Below are 11,597 nucleotides of genomic sequence, written 5' to 3'. Positions count from 1 at the left end.
CAATCCCTTATTCATTTCAGTTGCCCTTAGAGCTACATGATGTAACACAGAATGTCAAGACATTTTAAAAGATTTTGAGAGCTTCTCGGCAAATTCTGGGATCCAATTGCCTTATTGGTGAAAAGAAAACTGAAGGTTTTCATATTATCTATCTGACAGCTGCTTTTCTAGTTAAACAGGTTACTTTTCCTTATTGCTTATTCCTAAGGGTTAAAAAAATAATTCTGGAGAATATAGTTTGATCTTCCTCCTTATTAATTTCAACCTACTATTTTATCCATAATGCTCTTCATTAATCTGAAATTAGAAATTTTGAGGAGTACCTTATTTTTGCTATAGCAGGCTAGTATATTTAGTTGTTCTTCAGTAATACTTATACTTTCCTCTAATGTGATATTTGGTTATTCCTTTAATGCATTTATCTATCTACAGCTCTTTTAATTATGTTCGGCTCTTCTGGAATGTCTTTAAAGTTTTCCTCAAAGACTCTGAATCATATATATTCATTGCATTCTCTGACACTCAGTATTTCTCTTGCTCTAGCAATCTAGGCTGAACACAGGTTTTGAAAACTTTTTGCTTTCATTTGAGGGTGTTTTTTTCCACCTCGTATGTTAGAGGTTTCATTTTGCATTAGTAACAAGTATTATGTACAAGTACAGAAGCTTATGGTCACAGGTAGCTATCTTCTTTTCTCCCAGGAGAAAAAAACCAAGCCATGTGCTGACTGTTACTGATTTATAGAACACAAAAGCCTCATTCATTCTCATTTCAAGGTCATCGCTATGTGATCTTCTTGACAAGTTTGAACAACTTGCAGATAAGCATCAAGAAGTCCTCATGAATAACAATGACTAAACTGTCAAGACAGTAATAGCATGATTGAAGAGAGCATCCTCTAAATGCAACATATACTAAGGAATGTGGAGAAAACTTGCATGCATTACAGTTGTGATAAAATAGGATATGCCATTTTTAATGTAATGGTGAACTGGATTACTGATTGGAATGAAGTCTTAAATGAATGGCTTATTTAGCCAAGGAGAGGTTTTGACATTTTAAATAAAGCAGAGTGATGTGCAGGAAGCTCAGAGAATATAATATCTTTCTCTGGCTCCTTTGTTACTCTGTGGGAGGCCACTGTAGAGCAGTCAAGGAAATTCCTTGATGCTGCTGAGTTTCATATGAGCAGATTGACAGGATGCACAGTTTGGCACAATTGTCTATTTCTGATCAGGATTACAAATAGCAGAGGTGGCCAAGATCCAAACTGACCTATACTGGCAGAATAATTTGAGTAATTGTTCAGGGAACCATAATGCAAACACATTTAGTCCTTTATTTTCACGTGGAGTTCAAAATGCTGCAAAAATCTCACAGTATGCCACACACTTGTGAGTTCCAGGCTGCACATGTTGATTAATAGTGTGGTGAGGTATCACACAAGACTGAGACAAGAAGATATATACAACAAGGTTCTAGAGAGTGATAAACTGGGTTTATTTAATTCCTAGATAATTTTAATACAAGTAGGGCACATGTGAAAATTGGATGGTGAAGATTCCCATGCCCAGTACAACTAGGAATGTCATGTATACTAATTAAGCAAATAGAAACAAGAAAATAGTGTGTATGTATTTTTGAGGTGCATACAATTCACAATAGACCAGGTTTCCAGTCTCAGTGCCAGATAAGCCCAGCCAAAAAGGATAATTGATTGGCTTCATGCACCATTGCACAGTGTCTAAAGGCATTCATAAGCTATGGTTGATTACATTTTGAATATTGCCAAAATGAATACAATCCCCTCACTGTTGAACGAGATCATAATATTTATATCGACAACTGAGAACTTTGAATAATACATAGTCTCATCATGTCTTGTCTATAAAATTAAGACTCCTTTATGTATGAAATCAAAACCAGATTGCACAGTCCAAATAGTTAGGATTTTGTCAGCATTTTTCAATTAAAATTGCTTATTTGTGTAAGTTGTGTCTTCATCATATAAATACAAAAATACATTCTCACAGTATGGACTTGGATTCAATTCTAATTCCAGTTTTTCTTGTATGTTCTTATAGTCTATATCTGCCTTCTCAAAATGAGATATAAAGGAAGTTCTTAGAGGGTGAGAAAATAAAACAATGTTCCCATTTAAAAATTGTTTGCCTCAAAAAGTTAGTATTAAATATGGAGACATTTTTCAAGAAGAGTGACCAGATTCACTTTGACAAAGCACAGGCTGAAGGAGAGTATGTTCTCTGCCTGAAAAAATCCACTTTTCATCTAAAATTTGAAATTAAAAGTTATTCAGAATTTCTGATGGAACATGGAAACAATCACTATATTCTGTGCATGTCCCAGTGAAGCAAGAATGTAGGATCACTTTTAACACACCATTTTTCAGGCACTTCAAAAAACTCTTCTCAGACTCAAAGTTCACCGTGTTCATTTAAGTATTTTTAAAGCTTTATAAACTATTTTATTCAAGTATCTTTATGTCCACTTCCTTTTTTCCCCTTATTTTTTTCTAATTGCCCTGTTACTTGTGCATAGATGTGATAGTCAATAGATCTTAATTATTTCCATCACTGCCATTCTGTGCTCTTAGAATTCTGTGCATTTAATTCTCCATGATCAAAACATAGATGAAAATAATTTTGTTGATATAAAGCTTCAGGATTTATTGATGAAAGTATCTCTTCACACAAACCTATGAGATAAATTTTGGTTGCTGGGCTTTAGACAAAAGCTGTAAGGTATCTGGATAACCTAGAACAATTTTGAGACTTAAAATGTTTGATCTTTCTTTAAGGGAACAGGGCAAACACACTGTCCCAGGCCAAGGCAAAGACGGCACCAGCCACATTTATCTTTTCTCAAGGGAAATTTTTGTTGTCAACAAACCTTAAGCAAAACAAACAAATAGTGCATCAATGGACACCAGTTGCACTTTGCTCATGGAAGGTTTAGATTTGTAATAAATTCCTGCTGCAAATCTGGCAGAGGAGTAATTTGAGGCCCTCTGTACTCATTCGATTTGGGGCACAGAAGACCTCAGAAAGTGCATATAGAAAGACTGATGCAACTGGCATGTCATGCTCAACAGTCTCTGGGACAAGGGGAGTCCCTTTGGGTACAGTGCCCCTGCCCAAAAATTACCTCTGAATGTTCTCTTCATTCTTCACAGGCAGAAGAGGGTACTGGGCTGCTGTGGGCACCTAACTCCCGCAGAAGTCACAGCTGCAAATTGCATTTTCTGTTGTCTAACTCAGATTACAATCTGCCCCGCAAACTGATTTCAATTAATCCCCTTCTAAACATCTAATTTTTCCAGGGCATTGAGCATGGCAAGTTCACGCAAAGTTCTGAATTTCTGTGAGTGAGAGGGTTTCCACTAATCAGACACAGCAATACTAAGTTTTATAACTCATGTATCTCCCTTTTAAATCTAGATAAAGGGTCAGATAAAAAGAAGATAATCTTTCCTGTGTGAAGAATGCCACCGAAGGGAGCCACTGTTCTCCCCTAATTTTCACCATTACATTTCATAATGGGATTGTTAAGATAGGGACAGTTATTTCTGTTTTTTGGGTTGGGCTTGTTTTGTTTTTATCTTAACTTTATGTCTCTATGATTCCACAACTTCTTAAATTCTCCTTCTCTGCTGTTCCTTCACTATCCTTTTGACACAAAATAGCATAAGCGATACTGGACCACAGATGGAAATGCATCTGCGGAGAGTCAGAGCATAATGAGAAGCTGCTCAATTAAGAACTTTGAAGACCAACAGCGAAATCTGGAGCATTGAGGACAGAGGTGTCGCACTGTGTGGTTGTCAGGAGGACTGCAAAGGCCACACTGGTGATTCTGCCAGGGCCGTGAGCTCTGACTGCCTTGCCGAGGTGACCGAGGATGCTTTGAGATCACAGAGCACCATTATGGAATTTTACTGTGGGATGTCACAGGCACCAGTTCCAAATATTCATTTGTGTAATTTTTGAAGTTCTGTGAGAATTCTGCAGAACTGCTTTGTACCTTTGTTGAAGCTATTTCTACAACATTAATTGGGACTTCTTCGGTTCTTTTAGGCGGTATGGGAGAAGATCAGCGAAAACTGTTCAGGATGTGCTGTTTAATTTTAGCACACACATTGGATGCCAAAGCTGTTTATATATGTGGTTAGCATAGCAAAAGAGAGGGGGGGGAAACGCAAAGCAAACCAACCAACCAAACAAACAAACAAAAAACCAAACAGAAAGCCAGTTGCAATGAATGGCAGTTTAGCTTGTTCTTATTCATGGTAGGTTTTTTTTGCTAGGGATAATTCGGGAAAAACCAGTATTTAACTACAATTCCATCTACTCAGGAGTTAAATATTCAGCACTGCTGACCAGTGACCTAGCATTAGCATTAAAAAACATAAGATTTACTGGCATATATTAATGTTCTAATAGTATGTGTTTTAGATACATACTGAGAGTTAAGATAGTATTGCATAAAAAGCTTGCAGATAAAAATCCAACTCAAGTAAATTCCAACAATGCACTGTCAGACACAGGAAATTTTGTAGAAAATTATCCCACTGCAGACTAGACAATATTTTATTCCTGGACCTACAGAATATTTCAATCAAGGCATTTACATGTAAACATAAAGTGTACATAGTTTCAGAAAATGTGTACATTTTTTGTTGTCTTTCAAGGTGAAGCCAAGAACTAGGTTTGAAAGCTATTCAGATGTCTAAAGTTACAAGCAACTGTCTAATGCCACCTTCCCAAATGCCTAGCATACATCAGTTTTCTTTTAGTCAATCAGACTGCTAAACATTCATTTTTAGGATTTTTTAAAAACTTACTAGAACTAGTCCCAGAGCACCAAAGGGAAGCTGCAATACTAGAGAAATATTGAGAGATCCCTAGTTTTATCCCAAGCTACTGTATTTTTGTCTTACGAATGTCAGTTACTAATGTCAAAGAATTAATAGAATTTATTGAAGCTGGATTAACACTTGCAGCTTAGAAATTTGACTCTTTCTTTCATCCCACTTGGATATGTTTGCAGTTCAGACAGAGGAGTCCGGAACAGGGTGTAAAAGCTAAATTCTTGGGCATAAAGAATGAATTAAAGTAACAAGGGCTAGACAGTTTTCAAAGGATAGATGTTTATTGCTTTCTGAAAATCTGAAAAATTAAAGTGCATCAAATTGGGAACCAAAACTGGGTAAATATAGTGATAGACAGTGTGGCATGAATTTCATTAAATATATGTTCTTTGCTTAGATTTAAAAAATTAGGGAAAGCGAGAGTTAAAGTTATCCTTCTAGATACACTATTTTCTTCTTGATTACGTGGACTAGTTTAGCCAGGGTGGTTTTTATGTATCTTACACAGTTACACTGAATCAATACAAACTAGTACAGCATTATACCTTACATTTAATCTATGATTTTTTTTTTGTTATAACCAGTGAAAATAATTTTGAGATACAGTAATTTGAAGGCAAATAAACCCCAGCTCTATTCTGAACTGTTTGGCAAAATGGTGCTGTTCCTGGAAAACAGAATGACAATAAGCATATCAAACTTATGTCACTACTAATAGTAAGGAAACAAAGAAATAATTAGAAGGCATCCACTCCATTTTTCAAAAGTATTTCAAAATTCTGAACGATGACCTTGTTAAATGGAATATTTGAAACATTTATATGAAATGCTTTGTTTCAAGGTCCTTCTTTTTAAATCAAAAAGTTCAGCTCTTACAATTCTCCTTTCCATTATGAAGTTACATAATTTTCCTGGATCACTAGAACTTCTTAAAAATCTTTGGCTTTAACAAAACAGTATATTTGAGTAATATTTTTTACTTTAAAATCTTCTCATTGCCTTGAATGAGCTAAAATAAGTCAAAGCTATGGATGAACGTGTGTGTGTGACTAGAATTTTTCGTCTCAGCAGACATACACTTTTTAATCACAAGTTATTCCTGCTCATCAATAAGCAGACACAGAAAACAGGGAGCTTCCTTGTATCCATAGCCTTTAACTAACAGCAAATCTTCTGTTTCCTCAAGGCAAACAATCAGGTAGCTCTGACACCTGCAGCTACTGGAAACATTTGTCTGAGAAGGAATCAAACTAGTGGGAGCCTGGGGAAATATAAATACAGGAAATGTATTGAAAATACTTCAGCTGCCACTTAGAAATTTTACAGCCATGAAGTACTACACTTCGCTAATAAAAAAGCAAAAGTTAGCTTACTGTGGTGTTGGAGCAATTACCAAATATACTTAGGAGAAAGCTGTATTATGGATTAAAGCAGTTTATACACCAAACTATATGAAGCTTTCTAAGATGACAATTGCTTTTAAGGTCTGCTGGTACACTTTACAGAACACATCTATCATTTTATTTAAAAAGCACAGATATTTCTGTAAAAGTAGAAGTGGGTTCTACCCGTATGTGATTTTACAAATGTACACGTCTTTCTAAAAACAAATCACAAACTTAGCCTGACAGGCGTAAAAGCCAGATTCTGAAAGGTACCAATGTACCTAGAAGTACAAGTAGTGATCTAAAAACTCTTCATAATTCATAGTATGAGTAATTGCTTTGCATTTGACAGCTCCAAAAAGTCTATGCTGGATTCAAATTGTGCTCTGCTACGACTGTCACTTTTTCGAGTTCCCCACCACTTCTACAAACATACTCTCAAGTATTTTTCTCCCCAGCACAGTTTTGCAAAGTTGAACACATATCTTTGTTAGTCATGGGCCTAAACAATGCCAATACATATCGGTATACATACCATGCCTCTACGTATCTTTGCAAGATAATAATATGAAAAATGAGAGCATGGGCATAAGAAAACTTCAATCTGAAATTATTGAACTCTTCTTACATGTCAGTGAGATCATCATGCCCACCAACTGTAGAAAAACCTCAAAAGTCAATCACAACAATGTAGTTTGTGAGATCTTGCAGTTCATGAAGATGCTCTTCAAGCATATTCTCCACCCCTTCATCATTCAATGTTACCTGCTCCCTTTCTCTCATGCAAGACAGCAAGAAAGAAGAAACAGAATCAGAAACATTTGTGAAACACAATTATGCTTTTTCCATTCTGCTGCTAATTGGCAATAACATTAAAATTTATTAATGTGGTTATATGAATGTAAGAGGAAAATAGTGGACTTGATCTAGAAGGTCTGTTCCAGGCCTAGATCCTATTTTCTGTGCAGGACAGCATTATACCAGTGGCTTTCAACCATGTACACAGATTCAAGAGACAACTGAGAATTTATCCATTAATTGCATTTGATACACTGCTACAGTGTCCAGATGTCATTTGATCCTAACTCTTTTAATAGTTTTAGCTACTTTTTAGTAACTTTAGCTTAGGTACAGTACTGAGTATGTGGCAATCATTAGAGAATAAGAATAGAAGTAGTAATGTAGTCTGTAAGTAATTCATTCACACAGCATACATCAGTACAGCTTTGACACACTAAACACAAGTTACGGTATCCCAAAATACCAAATCTGAGACAGATGAGTCAGGGTTTTCCCCAGGGCAGAAGGCATGAAGAACCAGTTTCAGTGCCAGGTAGCCAATAAACCTAATTTATCCCATATTTAGTTTAAGATACATGATCAGTATTATATAAATAAATTTTTTTTGTAAGATTAAGATAGTAATTTCAAGAGTTCTGGTATTGTGATTGCATTCCTTTTCCCTTGAATCAATGTACATACAAGCTTTTGCATTTATAAATTCAAACTCTTCTTCAGACTTTAGGTTTTTTTGTTATATTTGCATATAATCATTTGCATGTATTTCATATTACAGTATGAATACACCACAGGATATACATTTGCCATGTTATATCTTCATGACATTAACTGAACAATTAAGTTCTTACACTTTTGTGGCAGTTGTTACTGAGAATGCCTACGCACCCTGAACACGTTCTCTGAACCCTTGTGGTTCCACAGATAGCACTGAGGGGCCAGCAATGGGCACAGACCTTCCAACACCCCAGGCAATTCACCCAGAACTGCTTGGGCGCATCTCTGCATGACACAGTCCTGCACCACGTGCACTTAGCCTCATTGCCAACATATTAAAAAGACAGAGTACATTCACATCTGAAAATTACTTTGGCAGCCATCACAATACAAAAATCAGTTGAAAATGAAAAGGGCTTTTTTCAGTATACATAGGTTATGAAACCAGCCTGGTGACAAAGAATTCTCTGAATTAAAAGGCACACTGCCATCAGACATCAGTAAGAACAGTATTGACTTCTACATGTAGAGAGCTCTGCAGACATTATCCTTTTAGAAACAGTTATTACTTAAAGACTCAGGTGGTCAATTTTGTTAGGAAGCAGTATTTAAACTTTTAAACATACATAATATATTTTTATGAAAAATACTAACATAGTTGATTGATTTCAAGTACTGAATACGGAAGTTTTACTTACATGACTAACAGCGACACTTTCATAATAACTTCTCTATTAAAATATCTTCCCATGAAGGCTCAGGCATTCCAAGCTTGCACATTGTAGAAGACCAACATTTCCAGTTACCATGTTCTGAAAAGCATATGTGATCATAGCAATGAAGATTTATATATATGTGTGTATATATGTTAGGAGAGGTAAAAAACATTATGGAAATGCATATTCAACATTTTGAAACATTAGGATGTAAATTTCTCATAGTAGAGTGATAAGATCATAAGACATAATATTGTTTACATTCCCATAAAAGAGTTGGAGCAAACAAGAGTTTCACTTCTGAATGTCAAACAGACTTGAAAGCTGAACTGCGGGAACACTCCAGAATGCAGAATAGCCAGAGAACAAAGGTAAGAGTTGGTTATGTTGAAATGAATCATATATCCAAATTGTCCTCATTGATAGAAGAATAAGACTGAGCCTTTATGTTTCTGTTGGAACACTTCTCCATCAGGCCTGTCACATTTGTGGTGCTGGTGTTCTTTATTCTCCAGGTTTGTATTCACATGTCAAGTCAGACTGAAGCTGGATTTGAATGAGTTAGTTCACCCACATGATGCAGTCTGCTGGGACAATTTCACCATAGGCTGCACGTGGACTATTTTGCCCTCTTCCCTTACATCTACCATTGCGTAACATGTATCAATTTGTATTACACATAATAGAAAAAACTAGAGAATCCAAATCTCCTGTTTCCCAGGCCGTGTTCTAACCATTCAAATTAATCACTAGCTTCAAACTGAAAATAGTCTAAACTGTTGAAATGCAGGGTCAAGCTTGTCTTATTTATTAGAGAAAAACAAAAAAAAAATTCTCCCAAAATTCTGCTCCTGAACTTGTTAGGGTCACTGCAATGCTGTCAGAGTCCTCAGCAAGATTAATAGTATGAGGGAGAGAAGTCATTCAAATGCCTCAGTGCTTTACACAGCGTGGAGTATTTGAAACATCTGCACAGGGCTTGCAGCTACTGGACCGAGGGGAGACCTGCACTCCTGCAGAGCAGTAGCTGGAATGCAGGTGGGACATCCTGTGGATATTTCCTCAGGCTTCTGGGTTTCACCTGATAAACACTGATAAAATATTTCCGGTAACAAGAAGAAAAAAGGTAATATGCATTTATCTACAATATTTCACATTTACTTCACACTTTTCCAAGTGATATTTATTTACAAGGTCAAAAGCAAGTTAATTGTACTAGTTTCTATGTAGCATTATCATAACACGGGCAATATTAAATTTGTACCAGATAATTCTCTAATTTTTTGATGGATGTTCTGTAGGTATGCAGAACCGTACAAACATGTGAGATGGAGAATAATTGCTGTAGGATCTTCTTTCTTTGGAGAGTTGGACTAGATGACCTCCAGAGATCCCTTCCAACATAAATTAGTTGATTCAATAAAATGAAGATGCAGTTTTTAAAAACTCCTTTTGTGAAAAAGCCATACAGCACAGTACCTTTGATAAGTACTTAATTATAGAAGACAGCAAAGAACTGTGCAAGAACCATACTGTAATGGTGTGTATCTATTTATTCAAAAAAGTGGTTAGTGGAATCTATTTTTTCATTGTTAAATATTTTTCTTTTTACACTAAATAAATGTGCTGTATGAACACAGGCCTTGTCAGGGAGATGCACTGAAACACAACATTCAATCAAGGGTCAATAAGGCTACAAAGGTGAGACTAATGTGCAAGTAGTTTAAATTATCTGTATGAAAATGAAAATGCATTTTACTTAAAATATTTGGTACATTGCATGAAACAAAAATCTTACTGGTATAATATACAAATAAATAGAGACCTTCAAAATGGTAATTTTTAGAAATTATATAGAACTTGAAAAACATATATCAGATATAGACCCTGAAAAACTTAATTATAATATTGTGGGCAAAGAACAACTGAATTCTGAAGATTATAAACTTCAGTGATTAAAATAGCACATATTAGACACGAGTTTTACCATGTTGCATCTTTCACAGCTATTGAGCAATAGGTTAAGTTACAGAGAGCCGTTGTGCTATCAAATTTTCAGTAAAGCCCTATCGAAATCATTGCAAAGTCAAAAAACAAAATAAAAAATGGTAGAATGATTTAGCTCATCACTTAATCATTGTCCAAGTGTCACTTGCTAGACTGTGATAAAACTCTTCTCACCATATTTCCCCAGAGAGGACAGAGAACATGAGAGACAGGACTAGTGAACAGCCAAACAGGGGCTCAGCAGTGCGGACAGAGCCAGGTTACGTTTTAATCCAGGTTTAATCTGAACTTTTATTATCCCAAGCGAACCTCTGTTTCTATAATGCGGTCTCTGCAGTGATGCAGCAACAAATCCCCTTGAATGGTGGTGTGGGGTTGAAGCATGGACACACTCAAATGCACCAGGAGGCACTGGAGCGTGTCCAAAGAGGAGCAATGAGGCTGGTGAGGAGTCTGGAGCACAAGTCTGATGAGGAGCAGCTAAGGGAACTGGGGCTGTTTAGCCTGGAGAAAAGGAGGCTGAGGGGAGACCTTATTGCTGTCTACGACTGCCTGAAAGGAGGTTGTAGCATGGAGGGTGATGGTCTCTTGTCCCAAGCAGCAAGAAGAAATGGCCTCAAGTTGCACTAGGAGGTTTAGATCGGATATTAGGAAACATTTTTTCACTGAAAGGGTTGTCAGTATTGGAACAGTGGTTGAGTCCTCATCCCTGAGATATTTAAAAGACACATAGATGAGGTTCTTAGGCACATGGTTTAGAGGTGGACTTGGCAACATTAGGTCAACGGTTGGAATTGATCTTAAAGGTCTTTTCCAACCAGAATGACTCTATGATTCTGTGAGTGTATGAAATACTTCAGGCAACAAAGGTGTTAATCTGGGTCAGATGAACTCCTCTGGGCATCTCCAGTCTTGGTGGTTTACAAAATGAATCATCTCCTGTTCTGTCCGACCACCTTTGTCAGTAAAAAACAGAAAGTCTGTGCTTTCCCCTATTTTCATGTTCTGTTGTCACTGTAAGATCACACTTTCGTGTTCTATGTATCCATGTATATGCAAATTGAGTGTTTTTAGCACGGAAGTATA

The sequence above is a fragment of the Patagioenas fasciata genome, chromosome 2 (genome assembly GCF_037038585.1).
Source record: "Patagioenas fasciata isolate bPatFas1 chromosome 2, bPatFas1.hap1, whole genome shotgun sequence".
Classification (NCBI taxonomy): domain Eukaryota; kingdom Metazoa; phylum Chordata; class Aves; order Columbiformes; family Columbidae; genus Patagioenas; species Patagioenas fasciata.
This window is presented reverse-complemented; position numbering follows the sequence as displayed.